Here is a 20100-nt window from a genome sequence, read left to right on the forward strand (position 1 = left end):
TAGCATTCCTTAGTGCTTCTTCCATCTGTTTGGCACCGTTTAGGGTGATCCTCAAAGGTCGATCTTTCCCTTTTACGTACCTGCCTATGTGTGTGTGTGTGTGTGTGTGTGTGTAATTACCTAAGTGTAATTACTTAAGTGTAGTTACAGGATGAGAGCTACGCTCGTGGTGTCCCATCTTCCCAGCACTCTTTGTCATATAACGCTTTGAAACTACTGACGGTCTTGGCCTCCACCACCTTCTCACTTAAGTTGTTCCAACCGTCTACCACTCTATTTGCGAAGGTGAATTTTCTTATATTTCTTCGGCATCTGTGTTTAGCTAGTTTAAATCTATGACCTCTTGTTCTTGAGGTTCCAGGTCTCAGGAAGTCTTCCCTGTCGATTTTATCAATTCTTGTTACTATTTTGTACGTAGTGATCATATCACCTCTTTTTCTTCTGTCTTCTAGTTTTGGCATATTTAATGCTTCTAACCTCTCCTCGTAGCTCTTGCCCTTCAGTTCTGGGAGCCACTTAGTAGCATGTCTTTGCACCTTTTCCAGTTTGTTGATGTACTTCTTAAGATATGGGCACCACACAACAGCTGCATATTCTAGCTTTGGCCTAACAAATGTCATGAACAATTTCTTTAGTATATCACCATCCATGTATTTAAATGCAATTCTGAAGTTAGAAAGCATAGCATAGGCTCCTTGCACAATATTCTTTATGTGGTCCTCAGGTGATAGTTTTCTATCTAGAACCACCCCTAGATCTCTTTCTTTATCAGAATTCTTTAAAGATTTCTCACATTATATATAGGTTGTGTGGGGTCTATGTTCTCCTATTCCACATTCCATAACATGACATTTATTAACATTAAATTCCATTTGCCAAGTGGTGCTCCATCTACTTATTTTGTCCAGGTCTTCTTGAAGGGCATGACAATCATCTAAATTTCTTATCCTTCCTATTATCTTAGCATCATCAGCAAACATGTTCATATAATTCTGTATACCAACTGGTAGATCATTTATGTAGACAATAAACATCACTGGTGCAAGAACTGAACCCTGTGGTACTCCACTTGTGACATTTCTCCATTCTGATACATTGCCTCCGATTACTGCCCTCATTTTTCTATCAGTCAGAAAATTTTTCATCCATGATAGAAGCTTACCTGTCACCCCTCCAATATTTTCCAGTTTCCAGAACAACCTCTTATGTGGAACTCTGCCGAAAGCCTTTTTTAGGTCCAGATAGATGCAGTCAACCCAACCATCTCTTTCCTGTAATATCTCTGTGGCTCGATCATAGAAACTGAGTAAATTCGATACAAAGGATCTTCCAGATCGAAAACCATACTGTCTGTCTGATATTATATCATTTCTCTCTAGGTGTTCTACCCATTTAATTTTGATTAGTTTTTCCAATACTTTCACTATTACACTTGTCAATGATACAGGTCTATAATTGAGGGGGTCTTCCCTGCTTCCACTTTTGTAGATTAGAACTATGTTAGCCTGTTTCCACACGTCTGCTACGATTCCTGTACACAGGGATGCCTGAAAGATCAGGTGAAGTGGAATGCTGAGCTCAGATGCACATTCTCTCAGAACCCATGGTGAAACGCCATCTGGGCCAGCTGCTTTGTTCTTCCCGAGCTCCTTTAGCATATTTTCCACTTCATCTCTAGACACCTCTATCCGCTCTATGTTGTTCTCTGGAATTCTTATTGTGTCTGGTTCTCTGAAGATTTCATTTTGTACAAACACACTTGTGGAACTTTTCATTTAATGTTTCACACATTTCCTTTTCATTTTCCGTGAATCTGTTTCCCATTTTCAACCTCTGGATATTATCCTTTACCTGCAATTTGTTGTTTATGAATTTGTAGAATAGGCCCGGTTCTGTTTTACATTTATCTGCTATCCCTTGTGTGTAATTACCTAAGTGTAATTACCTAAGTGTAGTTACAGGATGAGAGCTACGCTCGTGGTGTCCCGTCTTCCCAGCACTCTTTGTCATATAACGCTTTGAAACTACTGACGGTCTTGGCCTCCACCACCTTCTCACTTAACTTGTTCCAACCGTCTACCACTCTATTTGCGAAGGTGAATTTTCTTATATTTCTTCGGCATCTGTGTTTAGCTAGTTTAAATCTATGACCTCTTGTTCTTGAAGTTCCAGGTTCTTGAAGTCAGGTGTGTGTGTGTGTGTGTGTGTGTGTGTGTGTGTGTGTGTGTGTGTGTGTGTGTGTGTGTGTGTGTGTGTGTGTGTGTGTGTGTGTGTGTGTGTGTGTGTGTGTGTGTGTGCGCACGCGTGGTAGCTAAATATCCACAAATGGCACATCCTGCATGGGGATGTATTAGGATACCGCTTAAAATTTAAAACTCCTGCTGGTACACAGAGCTCAAATTGGCTTTCTCAGGCCTCCAGTAAACAGACATAATTTGGGAAAAAAAAAAAAATTTGTGGACACTGTTCCTAGATGTGAAGGCCTCAGTACTGAATGAGCAACCAAGGGTGGCACATGCAGCAGGAACTAACAGCACCTCTGCTGCAGCTTGTATCCACAGCATCACTTAAAAATGATGAAATATCTAACTGTTATTATTTTACAATCATAGGATCAAAAATGATCCCAACTAATAAAGATTCTGTACAATGTTCAGATATCAGTGAACACAATGCTGTTTATGATGATCAGCAGTGTGATGCAGACAGCCACAGCTCTCTGCCATGGTTTGGTGCATCTATGCATCATGAAATGACTTCATGCCCCTTTAGAAAATAAATTTTGTGCAAAATGATTCATATTCAAGATTTACTGGCTAGGATGCTGATAATAATAACAGCAACATTGTGCCTAGAGTTAGCAATAGGTGTGTTATATTGGAGGCATTATGACGAGTGAGGTGGCATCGCATCAACTGACTAGCATCATGATACTATGCTGTGTGTGAGCTAATCAGACCAACTTATTGGTTTGTTATGGTGCACAACACTGTAGATAGTTATTTATATACAATGTATATGCAGTGTAATAACAGCAAAAGCACAGTTTTCTTGTTCTAAGAATATAATAATCTTGTCATTAATATGCACACCAATTTTTGAGTGTAGCCATGTTCCCCACATTTTATTATACCTGTATAAATTTATCAATTACACACTATTGTTATCAAGATGGTGATGATAATAGCAACATTGTGCCTAGAATAAGTGATATGAGTAGTATATTATGACACATTCTGCTGCATCATATTGCATTAGCTGCTGGCATGGTCTGGTGGTATTGTGTGTGTGCTGCCATTGGTCATTACCATATCCACCAGAACTGCTTAATGATTCATAATCGTGCATGAAAATGTATATACAGTAGTTATATAAACATGGCGGTGGCTAAGTTTTTGCCTCTCAATTCGAGTGTTAGCAGGCAGTGCTCAGCTTTGCCATGGGCCCTGGCTCTTCCTTCTGCCTATCCTTTTTCTCTGTTGTGGTTTCAGGAGAAGGTTGTGGGTCATACTCTTGTTCGTAGCACTTTGGTGGGACTAGGGAGTCGCCTCCTTTTGGTCAGGGTGGGCCAATTTCGGAGCCAGTGGCTGGGCCAGTTTTGGAGCCAGTGGCTGGGCCAGTTTCGGAGCCAGTGGCTGGGCCAGTTTCGGAGCCAGTGGCTGGGCCAGTTTCAGAGCCAGTGGCTGGGCCAGTTTCGGAGCCAGTGGCTGGGCCAGTTTCGGAGCCAGTGGCTGGGCCAGTTTCGGAGCCAGTGGCTGGGCCAGTTTCGGAGCCAGTGGCTGGGCCAGTTTCGGAGCCAGTGGCTGGGCCAGTTTCGGAGCCAGTGGCTGGGCCAGTTTCGGAGCCAGTGGCTGGGCCAGTTTCGGAGCCAGTGGCTGGGCCAGTTTCGGAGCCAGTGGCTGGGCCAGTTTCGGAGCCAGTGGCTGGGCCAGTTTCGGAGCCAGTGGCTGGGCCAGTTTCGGAGCCAGTGGCTGGGCCAGTTTCGGAGCCAGTGGCTGGGCCAGTTTCGGAGCCAGTGGCTGGGCCAGTTTCGGAGCCAGTGGCTGGGCCAGTTTCGGAGCCAGTGGCTGGGCCAGTTTCGGAGCCAGTGGCTGGGCCAGTTTCGGAGCCAGTGGCTGGGCCAGTTTCGGAGCCAGTGGCTGGGCCAGTTTCGGAGCCAGTGGCTGGGCCAGTTTCGGAGCCAGTGGCTGGGCCAGTTTCGGAGCCAGTGGCTGGGCCAGTTTCGGAGCCAGTGGCTGGGCCAGTTTCGGAGCCAGTGGCTGGGCCAGTTTCGGAGCCAGTGGCTGGGCCAGTTTCGGAGCCAGTGGCTGGGCCAGTTTTGGAGCCAGTGGCTGGGCCAGTTTCGGAGCCAGTGGCTGGGCCAGTTTCGGACCAGTGGCTGGGCCATGTGCGCTTCCTTTGGCTGGTTCTTCGTCTGGTCGGCACCATGCTTTCCTTCATATGTCTGGTTCAAGAGGTTCCTGCTCGATACCTGCTTGATGGAGTTCTGGGAGTTGTTCTACTCCCAAGCCCAGCCAGAGGCCACTCTTAACTTGTGAGAACTTGGTCCACCAGGCTGTTGGTTGGAGCAGGCCACATGCCCACATATCCACCACAGCCCAGTTGGTCTGGCACTTCTTGAAGAAACACACCAGCCCTCTTTTGTGATTCGCCCCTTGACGAGATGGTGGGTTTGGGCTTGTGCAGTTTGCTGCTGACTGGTCCATGGTTTGTGGGTTTTCAGACCATTTTGTGCAACTGCAAGAGAGTTGGTTGGTACCTCTTTCCTCTTTTTAGAGGGGGGGGGGGGTCATGTCTTCTAGGCAGGCCTCCTCTTCTCGTCTTCGTCAAGTCATCTTGGAGTGGGTGTTTGGTGATGGTGATCATACTGACCACTTCCTTAGGTTGGTTCCCACCTTTTTCCAGTCCCAACTTGGGATTTTCTAGATCTCTAGTACTTCCTTGCCCTATCCAAGTTAAACTGGAGCCTTCCTTGCCCCTCCTTTTTGGATGACCCCATTGTTCTGGGTCCATCTTATCCTCGAGGTAGGTGCTTGTTTGCTTCCCTGGACCTCCTGGATGTGTCCTGGAGCACTCCAATACATCCGGAATTTGGGGATTGGTTAGCTTTGGTGTGGGATGACAGGTTCCCATTTTGGGTTCTCCCATTCAGCCCCTGGTTCCTCATGTTTAACACGTTTGGCTTGGGTCGCAATCTTTGTCTTGGTGTTTGGGTCCTGGCCTACCTTGACGACTGGCTGGTGTGGGCTTCCAGTGGGTCCATGTGTCTACTAGCCAGGGTTCTGGTTCTTCCTCAGGTTCCTGGTAAACTGTTGGAAGCCCCATTGGTTCTGGCCCAGGTTCGGACTTGGCTAGGCCTCATTTGGGACTCTCAGTCGGCTTCACTGCCCCTGCCTCTAGCGGCCTTAACCGGCTGCAGCATTGCCTTCTATTGGTGTTGAGCGAACACTGGGTGACTCAATAGTTGCTTGAGTAGCTGGGCAGGTGCTTTGCCGTTGCCCTTCTTTTTTTCCTTGGGCCGAGTTTGGCTTCAGATGCCATTTTGGTTTTTCTGGAGCTGGCTTTTCCGGCACGACCACAATCACTGGGTGTGGCCTCCAGGTGCCCTTCACTGCCCACTGCATCGCCGCCTTCCCCTTCAGGGTATTCAGGGGTTCAGCTCCCTGGCGCCTTCCTCAACCCTCCCTCGTCGTCTTTCCAGATGCTTCTGATCTCAGTTGGGACTTGTGTCCAGCACTCGCCAAGCTGGTCAGGAACCATGGTATCCTCGCCTTCGTTGGACTCACAGAAAAGTGCGTAAGTTTGTGGCCATATGGTTTGCACTGCAGGGGGTTTGGATCCCTTCAGGCTCTGTGGTCCGGCTACTTTCGGGCTGTCTCCCGTGGTTCATTGCATCAACTAGGGGGTTTTCTCCTCAGCCCCTGTCTCTTGGAGCTGGACACTTCATATAGTTCATCTCCTGGCTCCTCAGGGTTGGCTCTCCATGCTGTTCACACCAGGGGAGTGTCCAACGTTGTGGCTGTTGGTTTTCTCGGTCCTGTCCCATCTCCATGAAATGGACCATCCCTGCAGACACCTTCCTTGGTTTTGCTGGGTGCTCAGATGCCTAGACAGATGTGGACCTCTTCATGTCAGCCTGGTTGCGGCACCTTCCTTCCATGGGGCAGTTCCCGGACTGCAAGGCTCGTGGTGGATGGTTTTGGCTGGACTGGTCAAGGCGGAGGGTTCTGTACCTTTTACCCTGGTCCAGCTCTTGCTCTAGTCCTGGCAAAATTGGAGTTCTACAGGGAAAGGTTGATCCTTTTGGCTCCCTAGTTGCTGGCCCAGCCTTGGTTTCCAACGCTGCTTGTTCGGTGTCTGAACCCAGACGTTTTTCCGCGGCTCCACCTCTTCCAGAGGATTAGTCCAGTGATGTACCTTTCTGGTTCCACCTTTTCCTCCAGTCTTTGCATATGGGGTTCTGATGCGATTATCACCATCTCTGTGGTGATCTGGTGGCTAGTTTGTTGGTGTCCCACCTGTGGTCCTCTTCTTGGCAACAGTATGAAGTCTTGTAGCGCACTTTCTGCCAATTCCTCACCCTTTGTTGTTGTTCTTTGGACTATGTTTTGGGTGTTCAGACTTTTCGTCTTGGTTTTCTGGTTTTGCGTCTTCTTCTGAATAATGTTGCCTTGTATCATGTGCCGCTGGCAGGACCACTGCAACTTCCATTCGGGTTTGATACGTCCTCGGCCCCATTTTGTAAGCTTTCTAAGGCACCATTTCTCCTCCAGACTGCTCATACTCAAATCAAATCAAAATCAAATCAAACTCCATCTGAGCTTGCTTGCTCCTTGGCCCATGTTCTTTCCTTCTTCTGCTCATTTTATGGTGTCCCCCCTTCGGTTCGTAATTGTTTTTCTTACCTGGGTCTTACTTGGGGAGGGTCTCGAGAGTTCTTCTACTTCCCTACCCCTACTACTGCAATCTACTTATGATACAACTTGTGATTTGTCAACTTTTATATGGCTTTGTTTTGTTCTCTCGCCTCCAGTTGTTGGATGAGTTTTGTGCTCTCCTTGAGGACCAGGGTTTTTGTTCCTTTGGCCCAAGTCCTTCCTCTGCAGGTGTAGTTCATCTGCAGCTAGCTCTTCCTTTTCTGGAGGAGAATGAGTCGGTTGGCTTCTCGAGGGGTCCGTTGGTGGTTGATGTTTGGTTGGTTAGGTCAGGATGCATCTTATTCTTTGCCAGTTGGCAGTTCTTCACTGTTATTTTTGTATAACCACTTCTGTTTTGGTGGACACATTGTGGGTTACTTTGGTTTCCCTAGTCTCCTGCTCCACAGCTCATGTTTCTCCAGTCATCTGCAGAGTTCTTCAATCTGGCCAGTCTGTGGTCATCCTGCATGTCCATGGCATTCGTATGTTTGCCACTTTCTTGGCTGTTTTCGTGCATATGCCTTGGGCAGTTATTCAGGCAAGGGGAATGGAACCAGAGAATGGAGTCCGGTGGACGATGAAATCTCCAAAGGGCCTGTCAAACTACCACAAACTTGTGCGCTGTACTGTGCGCCCAATAGATAGGATTCGACCACTGACCTTTTGAGGCCTAGTGAGTGCTGGTCACGAAGTCCCAACCCAGACCTGATGCATTCATGAACATCAAGTGATGAGGGAGGATGGCTCCATGGAACCGAAGACTGAAAAGCCCGAAGAGGAAACCAGCAAGGCATAAACCGATGAATGGCAATCAGAGTCCAAACCTGATGGTCTTGTCAGTATCAAAACAGGCGGAAATAGAGGAACCAGTACAGCACCTGAAGCCAAAATCCTGCCTAGGGGAAACACTACGCAGGCAAAGTTCATGCTCCTGCACAAATGCTTGACCAACTGATGTATCACCTGGGCCCAATCCAACACCAGATGGCAATGCTGCTACCTGGAAGCATTGCAGGTGAGCAAGTTGACACCAACTTGGAAATCCAAAAACCAGGTTCCATGTCCGAACCTGGTATGGAACTAACTTGGACTTCTATCAGTTTACCGGGAACACAAATGCTGCATGTTGGGAAAGAACCAGATCCAGGACATCTGACATGTATACTGGCTGTGAGCCCAAACCAGTCATTGAGATGGGACCAATTTTACTGAAGACCCTAGGAGACAATCCAATGAGCCCATGAATCATGGGACAAAGAACTAGAAAATTGTGCCCGACCTGTCAAAGGGGCGAACCATGAAATGTATAGCTCAAAAACTCCCGAACAGAGCCACCTGTTCAGCCACCAAAGATCAGTGGTAGTTGTAGGCATCAAAGAACAGGAAGGATCCAACAGGCAAGAATGGAATGGCAAGGATAGAGAGGCAGTACATGGGCTACTGAAGGGGTTACAGATGGAAGGGGCTGTACATAACATAAAGAAGGTTTTCAGGTTGGGCTGGTACAACAAGGGCAGAAACCGACTTGTAAAGGTGGTGTTTACAAACGAAACCACAAAGGAGGACATTCTCGAAAGGAAGAGTCGTCTGCAGCATATGGAGGGATACAAAAAAGTATTCCTGCAGAGGGACAGGACGAAGGAGGAGAGAGCCAGGGCAGCAGAGGCAAGGAGGAAGCGCAGGGAGAGAGGAGCAAACCAGGAAATCACAGCCCTCAACACAACAGTCCCAGAGACAAGAGGAGAACCCAAAACCAGCATCCCAGCAACACCAGAGGGGGGGGGGGGCCACACCACCACCCCCCTCTGCACAGAAACCCTCCCTTCCCCTCACCCTACCTGCCCCCACCCAACCCTCCCTCCCACCCCACCCCATTCTGACCCTGACACCCCTTCCCCATTCCCATCATGTCCCCCCTCCCACCTTTTTCCCCCTGTCCCCCCTTCCCCTTCATTCCAGACCCTCCCTATCCCTCCCCCCTCACTGCGTATCCTCCATGTCCCCCCTACCTCCTTAACCCACACCCTACCTGTCCGCCCTTCCCTTCAACCCCCACCCCCCACCCCAAAATCCTCTGAGACCCTGCAAACCACCTCACAGATCCTCTCACCCACGGAACAGCTTCCCACACCAGCAGAATGCTTGCCAAGAAAGGGACATGAAAATGAACAGAAGAAAGTGAGCTTCAAGGCGATGTACACTAACATAGACGGGATTTCAAATAAAACAAGTGAACTTGGAGAATGGGCACTAGAAGAAAACCCAGACATAATAGCACTCACAGTAACAAAGTTAACGAAAATCATAACAAACGCAGTGTTTCCACAGGGCTACTATGTAGTGAGGAAAGAGAGAGAAGGGAGAGGAGGAGGTGGGGTAGCTCTGCTACTAAGAGAAGGTTGGAGTTTCGAAGAGATGGTAATTCAGAACTGTGAAGGTTTCAGTGACTACATTTCAAGCACCATAGCAACTGGAGGACATAAAATAATAATAATAGTCATATATAACCCCCCACCAAATGACAGAAGACCCAGACAGGAATATGATAGAAACAACTTGGCCACCATCAATATAATAGAGAGCAGCAGCTTCTGTGGCTAGCAGGAACGGATCCAGACTTCTAATCATGGGAGACTTCAACCATGGGAAGATAGATTGGGGGAACAGAGACCCACATGGAGGCCCAGACACATGGAGAGCTAAGCTGCTGGATGTGGCAACAAGAAACTTTCTAAGTCAACACGTCAAGGGACCGACAAGAATGAGAGGAGGGGATGAACCAGCCTTGCTTGATCTGATATTTACCCTAAATGAGTCGGATATAAGGGAAGTTAAGTTAGAAGCCCCCTTGGGAATGAGTGATCACAGTGTATTGAGCTTTGAGTACCTGGTTGAGCTGGGAATTATCACCCCCAAAAAAGAACTGGGAACCAAAGGGCTGGCGTACCGAAAGGGAAACTATGAGGAAATGAATAAATTCCTATGGGATATACATTGGGACGCAGAACTCGGAACCAAGTCCGTACAAGACATCATGGACTATGTCACCCAAAAATGTCAGGAGGCTGTAAGCAGGTTTGTCCCAGCCTGACAGGAAAAAACAGAGAAGCAAAGGAAGAATCCGTGGTTTAATAAGGAATGTATGAAAGCAAAGGAGCAAAGCAAAAGGGCATGGAGGAACTTCCGTAATAACAGAACACCAGAAAGTAGAGAGAGATACCAGAGAACCAGGAACGAGTATGTCAGTGTGAGAAGAGCAGCTGAGAAAAGGTATAAAAATGATATAGCTAATAAAGCCAAGACCGAACCCAAGCTACTACACAGTCACATAAGGAGGAAGACAACAGTGAAGGAACAGGTGATGAAACTTAGGGTGGGCGAGGACAGGTACACAGAGAATGGCAAAGAGGTGTGTGAAGAACTCAACAAAAGGTTCCAGGAGGTCTTTACAATAGAACAGGGAGATGTCGCAGCACTAGAAGAGGTGGCAGCAAACCAGGTGACCTTGGATAGGTTCGAAATTACAAGAGATGAGGTCAAGAAGCACCTATTGGAGCTGGATGTGAGAAAAGCTGTTGGGCCGGATGGAATCTCGCCATGGGTATTGAAAGAGTGTGCAGGAGCACTTTGCCTACCACTCTCCATAGTGTATAGTAGGTCACTGGAAACGGGGGACCTACCAGAAATATGGAAGACTGCTAATGTAGTACCAATATACAAAAAGGGTGACAGACAAGAGGCACTGAACTACAGGCCAGTGTCCTTAACTTGTATACCATGCAAGGTGATGGAGAAGATTGTGAGAAAAAACCTAGTAACACATCTGGAGAGAAGAGACTTCGTGACAACCCATCAACATGGGTTCAGGGAGGGTAAATCTTGCCTTACAGGACTGATAGAATTCTACGATCAGGTGACAAAGATTAAACAAGAAAGAGAAGGGTGGGCGGACTGCATTTTTTTGGACTGTCGGAAAGCCTTTGACACAGTACCCCATAAAAGGTTGATGCATAAGCTAGAGAAACAGGCAGGAGTAACTGGTAGGGCGCTCCAGTGGATAAGGGAGTACCTAAACAATAGGAAGCAGAGAGTTACAGTGAGGGGTGAGACCTCAGACTGGCGTGAAGTCACCAGTGGAGTCCCACAGGGCTCTGTACTTGGACCTATCCTGTTTCTGATATACGTAAATGATCTCCCAGAGGGTATAGACTCATTCCTCTCAATGTTTGCTGACGACGCCAAAATTATGAGAAGGATTAAGACAGAGGAGGACAGCTTGAGGCTTCAAGAAGACCTGGACAAGCTGCAGGAATGGTCGAACAAATGGCTGTTAGAGTTTAATCCAAGCAAATGTAATGTAATGAAGATAGGGGTAGGAAGCAGGAGACCAGATACAAGGTATCACTTGGGAGATGAAATACTTCAAGAGTCCGAGAGAGAGAAAGACCTGGGGGTTGATATCACGCCAGACCTGTCCCCTAATGCTCACATCAAGAGGATAACAGCAGCAGCATATGCCAGGTTGGCTAACATAAGAACGGCCTTTAGAAACTTGTGTAAGGAATCTTTCAGAACATTATATACCACATATGTCAGACCAATCCTGGAGTATGCGGCACCAGCATGGAGTCCATATCTAGTCAAGCATAAGACTAAAATGGAAAAGGTTCAAAGGTTTGCCACCAGACTAGTACCCGAGCTGAGAGGTATGAGCTACGAGGAGAGACTACGGGAATTAAACCTCACTTCGTTGGAAGACAGAAGAGTTAGGGGGGACATGATCACCACATTCAAGATCCTCAAGGGAATTGACAGGGTTGATAAAGACAGGCTGTTTAACACAAGGGGCACACGCACTAGGGGACACAGGTGGAAACTGAGTGCCCAAATGAGCCACAGAGATATTAGAAAGAACTTTTTTAGTGTCAGAGTGGTTGACAAATGGAATGCATTAGGAAGTGATGTGGTGGAGGCTGACTCCATACACAGTTTCAAGTGTAGATATGATAGAGCCCAATAGGCTCAGGAACCTGTACACCTGTTGATTGACAGTTGAGAGGCGGGACCAAAGAGCCAGAGCTCAACCCCCACAAGCACAACTACGTGAGTACAACTAGGTGAGTACCTGCTCAGGAGGTATTCAAAGGTATGCTACCAGGCTAATCCCTGAGCTGAGGGGTATGAACTAAGAGGAAAGATTACTGGAATTAAACCTCATGACACTGGAAGACACAAGTTAGGGGAGACATGATCACTACCTATAAAATTATCAGAGGAATTGACAGGATAGATAAAGATAAACTATTGAGCATGGGTGGTATGTAAACAATGGGACATAATTGGAAACTTAGTACCCAAATGAGCCACAGGGATGTTAGAAAGAACTTTTTCAGTGCCAGAGTAGTTAACAAACAGAATGCATTAGGCAGTGATGTTGTGGAGGAAGACCCCAAACACTATTTAAAATGTAGATATGATAGAGCCCAATAGGCTCAGGAATCTGTACACCAGTTGACAGTTGAGAGGCGGGACGAAAAAGCCAAAGCTCAACCTCCCCACAAGCACAACTAGGTGAGTACCTTTTTGCAAAGCATAATGGTGACGAAGAGTAGAGGAGCCAACAACAGAAGAAAGCACAAGGGCTCGAAAATCCTAGAGGCCTACCCTGACAAACAGTAGTCAAGATCAAATTTTGTGGGACCACTGCCTCTGAGCAGAGGGGGGGGGGGGACAGAACCCCTTTGTAACAAAACCTCACTGAGGTGTTAAAATGCTATCACAGCTTCCGAAATAACCTGACAGGCAGCCTACTCAGGAAAAAGGAGAGGCAAAAAGGGGGGAGCAAGACAAAAGGGTTAAGGACCATGTTGGGTCTAAAGCCAGGGCCAGCCCAGCCTGCCGACACAACACAGGCTAAGTAAAAAGCCACCAATGCCTCTCAAAAGAAGGGGTTGAGCAACTTGGGCAGAGTCGTCAAAGTCGGAACAGCAGATAACAAGGCGGCTACCCCTGAGGACTGATGCCAGGATGTCCAAGCCATCATGGAGCTGCTCCAAAAAACCTGCGTTGAATGTAATGAATTGCGATTTTCTTGGTGAGCCCCGGAGGCTCCCTGGCAAATGTGTGACATTAGACCAGGGCATTAGTCTATGGAGTTCAGCCTACTGGGGACCACAAGCAAGAACCTGGTCCCCTCAGAGAGGTTTCAGGGAACAATGGCCCTGGACCTCCCCCCCCCCCCCTTGTTTTCCTTATCTGCCATCGACCGGGGTTAAGCACCCAGAAAGGTAGGAATAGCAAAAACCCCAAATGGTAAGAAAAATACAACAAAAAACAAAGAGGCAGAACTCCCTCCAATCCCAAGAAAACAAACCCATGTCACACTCCACTTCTGCGTCGCTTGTCCGCACAGCCCTTTCCTCCCCGAGAGGGGGAGGGGGGAGCCCCGGACCTCCCTGCGCCAGCTACCCAGCACTCCAGTTCGGAAGCTAAGCATCAAACGCGAAAAACCGCTGTCCGGAGGGAGGGGTGTCAAGGAGCCTCCAAGCCTTACCCAGAAAATGGTGTTTCATTACATTCAACGCTGGGGTTCTGTCGGGAGCCCCCTTCAACTTCTTCGGCTTCGGCTTAATAACCAAAGATAAGGAAAAGAGTGACTTACCCGGGAGGTGGCCACCACACACACCTCAACGTGAAGTCGAGACAACTGGATGCAACCTGCGACCCAAAGCAACACAGGAACTCCCAGGAGCAGTAACGTTAACCAAATAACAGGCGGCCAGGACCATGTTCATCCTCCAAAATCCTCGCACCCGAAAATCAGCCCAGGACATGTTGCCAAACACAGCAGCCAAAGCAGCACAGTTCCGAACGTCATAGGCACAAAGATAGACAGCAGGCTGGCTAGACTTAATAACTCTGCGGACGACCTGGGAGAGTGCTGATAACGGCGAAGAGTCGCAACCAGACACAACACATGATGCACCACCAGCCTGACCAACCAAGCATCAATGACCCAAGGACCCCTCCAGAAAGCAGCCATCTTGTTCTTTCCCAGAAAAGAAGAATGCTGCAACTGAACAAACTGATCACCAAGACCAAAAGAGCAGAAACCCTTGTGCTGGAAGAGAGCATGAAGCTCACCGACCCAACCCCCAGAGGCCAATGCCAACAGAAACAGAGCCTTGGAAAAACAATTTTAAACTGAAGGGGCCACCACAAACCGAGGAGAGGAAAGAGAGGAGAGCACTTTGTCCAATGACCAGGATGGCTCAGGCAGTGCATGAGCAGGCCGGAGTTGAACAAAGCACGAGAAAGCTTACAGAATGGGGCAGAAGTAATATCCACCCCGAATGCAAGCTGGAGTAGCTCTGCCAGCGCTGCACGAGATGAGGTGAAAATTTTAGGAATCAAATGACAATTCTAAAAAAGTCAAGATAGAAAGGACTTGACAACCCATCAGAAATAGAAGACAACCTACCAAGAGAGAAAATGGCAGAAAGAACGCCAGGAAACTTCATACTGTCACCGAGACGAAGCTCTCAGGTGGGACACAATCAATGCAGCCACCTGAGATAACCTGATCGCCATACAAATGGTAATAAACCCACATCGAAAAGACCAGACTTGAAGAGCAGAGGAGAAGACCAAACCAGCCATGTATCAGACCGGTTCAACCTGCTGGAAGAGGAAGAGCCGCAGAAAACGTCTTGGGTTCGCACACTGAGCAAGGAGCGCATGAAACCAAGGCTGGGCCGGCCACTAAGGGGCTACGAGGACAACTCTCCCATAGTAGAACTCCAACTGAGCCAGAACCCAAAGACACAGCTGAACCGGGGGAAAGAAGTACAGGTAACCCCACCTCAACCAGTCCTGCCGAAAGGCGTCCACCACGACGGCCTCGCAGTCAGGGCACCACACAGATTGGGAAACGCTGAGACCACGCCAGTGCGAAGAGGTCCACCTCCAGGAGTCAGTACGTCCAGCAGAGCCAACGAAAAAGTCGGCGTCGACCATCCATTCCGTCAACAGGGGAATGTACCAACACAGGCTGTACCCCAGGACGTTGGACAGTGAACCCCCCGCAGTTCAGGCAATAAACCACCGGTGAACAGTCCGAATGGAGCCGAATGGTTGAAGCCCAAGAGACCCAAACCCTCTGAAGCAACAACCAAATTGGCGCAAACTTCCGCACCGTGCTGTGAGCCTGACGGAAGATGGACCCCATCGCCCCTGGCCAGCCTGGTGAGCGCTCGTCACAAAGTCCCAGCCGAGAGACGACGCGTCTGTGAACACATCGAGCGAAGGCTCAGGTAGGCTCCAAGGCACTGAACCCCGAAAATCCCGAAGAGGAAGCCGGCGATGCAGCAACCGACTCAAGGCCCCCGGAGGATCAACCCAGCGATCACGAGAGAATAGAGAAGTCCCTGAAGGAAACAGAACAGATGCCAAAACCAAACCCGGCCTAGCGGTAGACCAGCACGGCAAAGTTCAAACTCTTGTACAACTGCTCGAGCAATCGCCGAGTGACCCGGGACCACCCTAGAAACAGCCGAATCGGACCGCAGCCGTAGCAACATGGAAGCGGTCCGAGAGTCCCAAACAAGATCCAGCCAGATCTGAATCTAGAACAGAAGCAGATGGGACTTCCTCCAGTTCACCAGGAACCCGAACCCAGCGAGCTGGGAAAGAACCCCTGGCGAGTAGACAAGTGGACTGACTGGGAGCCCACATCAGCCAGTTGTCAAGGTAGTCCAGGACCCGAACCCCAAGAACCATGAGGACACAGATGGGTCACCACGACCCAGGTAAGATGTGTGAACACGCGAGGTGCCAGATTCAAGCCAAAAGGGGGCAACGAAAGTGGTAATCCTGACTCCCCACCACAAAACCCAACCAGTCCCTGAACCCCAGATGAATAGGAATGGGCCTGTTACGACCCTGGGTTCTTAATTGGCTTCGCCAGAACCAGAGGTCAAATTGGATTCTTTTACAGTGGCACCTCGATTAACGAGCAGCTCTATCTACGAACATTTCGAGTAACGAGCAAGCCACTCTCAGAACATTTGTCTCTACTAACAAGCTTTTCCTCGATTAACGAGCATTTCCGCTGGTTCTCGAACACCTTTTACGACAGTTTTGTTGTTGTTTCGCAAGACGAGTTTTCCACATGACGAGCTCGGTGCCGGAACGGATTAAACCCATTAATTGAGGTGCCACTGTATATTCATGCAGGGATCAGTGACTCAAGTATTTTGATAGTGATAGACCCCAGACTGATGCCATCTTCCATAATGTCAAGTTGATGGACAATACCCCCATTCGTCTTCAACCCTACCAGATGAGTCCGGAAAAGAAGGCCATCGTGCGGCAAGAAATCAACTTCCTTCTCCAGCACGGCCTTATCCGGCCGAGCCCGGGCTCTTAGTGCTCGCCCTGCCTTTTAGTTCCCAAACCAGACAGCTCCTGGCGATTATGCACCGACTATCAACAAGGTGACCATCGTGGATGCCTACCCGCTGCCCCTCCTAGAAGACTGCATCGATGAGATCGGTAATGCCACCTGTGTCGAAATTCGATCTCTCGAGGGGATACTACCAAATTCCACTCACAAAACGTGCCAAACAACTAACCATGTTCGTAACACCCGATGGTGTGTTTTCGAGTACCAGGTGCTACCTTTAGGACTGCAGAATGCTCCTGCAATGTTCCAGCAGTTAATGAACTCTCTGCTGATAAATATGCCAAATTGTCGGGCGTATTTAGATGAGAGTGCTTTTTGATAGAAACTGGGCAGACCACATAGCTAGGTTATGCCAGTTGTTCACAGTTTTGAAAAGTGCAAACTTTAAAAAGTGCAAGCAAATGTTAAACGCAAAAAAATTTCATTTTGGCCAAGGCACAGTGACATACCTCAGTTATGAAGTGGGCCAAGGAAAAGTGTTCCCTCGGCAAGATAAGATCAGTGCCATTCTGCAGTATCCAGTGCTCTGGAACAAGAAAGACATACAACGGTTTATTGGTATGTGTGCATACTACCGACGTTTTTGTCAAAAACTTTCATGTTGGCAACTCCCTTAACTAACTTGTTGCAAAAAGACTGTTAAATTTAAGTGGTCACCAGACTGTGCAGAGGCTTTTAAAAACATGAAAGCGATCTTAGCTTCCACCCCAGTGCTCGCTAATCCAAGATTCGACAAGCCATCTAAAATTCACGTCGACGCGTCTTGATTCGGGTGCTGGTGCAGTGTTGTTGCAAACTGGGGATGATCAAGTGGACCATCCAGTGTACTATTACTGTACTTTGAAATTTGACAAGGCTCAATGCAATTATTCAGTGGTAGAAAAAGAAGTGTTGGTGCTAGTATTAGCCTGTAAAAAGTTTGAAGTATATCTCACAGCTAATATAGTGGAAGTGTACACGGACCACAAGCCACTAGTCTTTATCCATCAGATGAAAGAGAAAAATAAACGGGTCCTAAGGAGGGCGTTATATCTACAGGACTTCAACCTTACCATTATCCACTTACCGGTTGGCTAAACGTGACAGCTGTCCCCGTTACCTGAGTAACATCCATCTGACCCGCAGGAAGCCACATACCAACTGTCATGTTTTCGTTTTTTTTTTTTTTAGATTCTCCTGTGACATTAAATATTCCTTGTTAAAAAAATTTCTTTCCCTTTTTGTGTATTTTTCTTTCAGAATTTTTTTTTAGTTTGTTTTTAAATTTCTTTTATTACCTATGTTTTTCTTTTTATCTTTGTATGATCTTACAAAAAATATGACTACTATTCTAATAGCCACATTTTGTTTTCTCTGGAGGGGGGAGGAGTGTTTCAACCCTGGGTTCTTAATTGGCTTTGCCACAACCAGAGGTCAAATTGGATTCTTTTATATTCATGCAGGGATCAGTCACTCAAGTACAGTATTTTGATAGTGGTAGGCCCTCACTGAATAATTTTTGTGCGAGTTCTTAATTAAATAATATTAGAACATTAACTGATAGGATTGGATTATGTAAGAGGGATACTTAATTGATAACAATACTTATATTCAAGGTATCTTATATCTTTGCTGTGTTTTTGTTTCCGTCTCCCCTGCCAGACGTAGCAATAATAATGTTGCTCACAGAGCGGGCAGACTCTGTTAACACTTTCGCACGCCCGGTGAAGGTAAAAAAAAAAGCGTTATGTGCGGGCGGCGTTTTTGTCGCTTAAGCGTAAAAACAAAAATGTGTATACTCTTTTTACTCTCCTGACCTTAGTTCTCGAGCTACGTATTTCATTTTGGTACCAATGTGTTCGCAATAAAATTCTCTAGAAGAACATCAGTAAACAAAGTCACGAAACGTATAGGGATACCAGCACCAAATAAATAACTACGAAGATGACTCGCCGTGAGCGCCCAACAGCAACAAAATGTTTTTACTCTTGGGATTGTTATCACCTCCACACTTGTCCTATAGCGTTAATTTTGGTATCAATGGACTCGCAATGAAATTCCCAACACGGTGATATGAATATAAACGTAGAATAATGATCGCGGCCCACCCGCAAGAGTGTGGGAAGTGGTGAAATTGTTACCCGGTATCGGTGACGGGACGACACATGTGCGATACGGCGCTTTGAAAGTTTATACTTATTTCACTGTCCTGACATTATTATTCTATGTACGTCATTCATTTTTGTGTCAATGTGTTCGCGATAGAATGTTCTATGAGCCCGTAGGTAAAAAAGATCAACAAAGCGTAAGATAGAATAGCGCCAAATATAAAACAACGCTGGAACATATCAGTGAGCGTCAAACACACACGAAATGTTTTTACTTTTGTTATGTTTGTCAAGTTTATACTTGTTGCACACAGTTTTTTTTGGTTGTACATTGATCGGAATAAAATTCCCTAAACAGACATATGCATATAATACATGATATGGGGGAAGCATTACCAGTATAAACGGCTTGAGTCAGAGTCAGAGTCATCTGACAAAACCGTCTCGTCAAATGGCAGTGTGCCAGACATCTCAGGTTCTGATTCGGTTGCTGCTTCAGCTTGAGGTGTTGAAGTGAACAAGGGCCGCCTCACACCAGATGGTCCAGGAGTTTGCATGGCGTCAGCATAGGCAGGACCTGTGTCATCATTTATGTCTGGAGCGTGCCGCAAGTGTTGAGATACTGTTGCTGTTTGAGGCCAATCTTCCGGGTCCCAGCACAATAGAGCCCAATTTGCCACCTCGTGGAACTGTAGCAATGTTAGCTTTTTTTGATCAGTTGTGTTGTATTTGTACAAAACAAAGGCATTATGCAAAGCCATTTGCAGGAAATAAAACGTTATCTTTTAGGTCCACTTGTGAGTTTTCCGGGTAAAATGTTAATACAGTACAACCTCGATTCAACGTACCCCGATTCAACGAATCTCCGGCTAGTTCGGCTAGTTCGCACACTTTTCAGGCCGAATTTACTCACCCGGTTCGACGAACAATGGTTCGCCGAAGCGAGGGATGTTCGGATTTACTTACAATGTCCAGACAGAGTTCACAGACTGGTGGAAAACTTTCCCATTCAATCACAGATTACAATGAATAATTCTTTCATATGACAAGTTGGATCACACAAGTGGACCACACAAGTGGACCACACAAGTGAACCACACAAGTGGACCACACATGTGGACCACACATGTGGACCACAAGTGGTCCACAAGCTTACGATTTTGGGACAGAGTTCACAGAGTGGTGGAAAACTTTCTCATTCTATCACAGATTACAATTAATAATTCCTTCATAAGCAGTTGGATCACACAAGTGAACCATATGAACCAAACACCAGCCAAAATGGTCCACACAAACACAGCCAGTGATCCACACAAGTGAACAACTGAGTTTCCATGATTTTCGTTCACTGATTTGGGGCACACGTATCTTTGTACATTAATTTAAAGGATGAAGCGTGATTACCTAGCTACATGTGGTAAAATCTCCTTATAGACATTTTCTGTGATGAAACAAGATGAGTGAGGGTGGACAGATAAAAGAATACTGTACTGTAAACCTCACTTTACAGTGAGGTTTCACTCACTTTCGTCTGTGTGTCGTCATAGTTCAGGGACCCATGACTTTTGAAAGTTTCATATTAATAAATAATTTCTAAAACCAGTGTTTAATAGCTTTTTATTATCCCAATTAA

The 20100-nt window shown here is 47.0% G+C and overlaps 1 protein-coding gene across 1 annotated transcript in view; it reads right to left on the reverse strand.

Moving 5' to 3' along the window:
- Positions 1-20100, reverse strand: part of LOC123772637 (zinc finger protein 585A-like) — a 146527-nt gene that overhangs the window by 93798 nt on the left and 32629 nt on the right. Inside the window, exon 2 of the mRNA XM_069303368.1 lies at positions 16830-16906. The gene's annotated coding sequence lies outside the window, so the exon portion shown is untranslated. The remainder of the gene's footprint in view (positions 1-16829; positions 16907-20100) is intronic.

Source organism: Procambarus clarkii, chromosome 50 (assembly GCF_040958095.1).
Source record: "Procambarus clarkii isolate CNS0578487 chromosome 50, FALCON_Pclarkii_2.0, whole genome shotgun sequence".
In the NCBI taxonomy this organism is placed as follows: domain Eukaryota; kingdom Metazoa; phylum Arthropoda; class Malacostraca; order Decapoda; family Cambaridae; genus Procambarus; species Procambarus clarkii.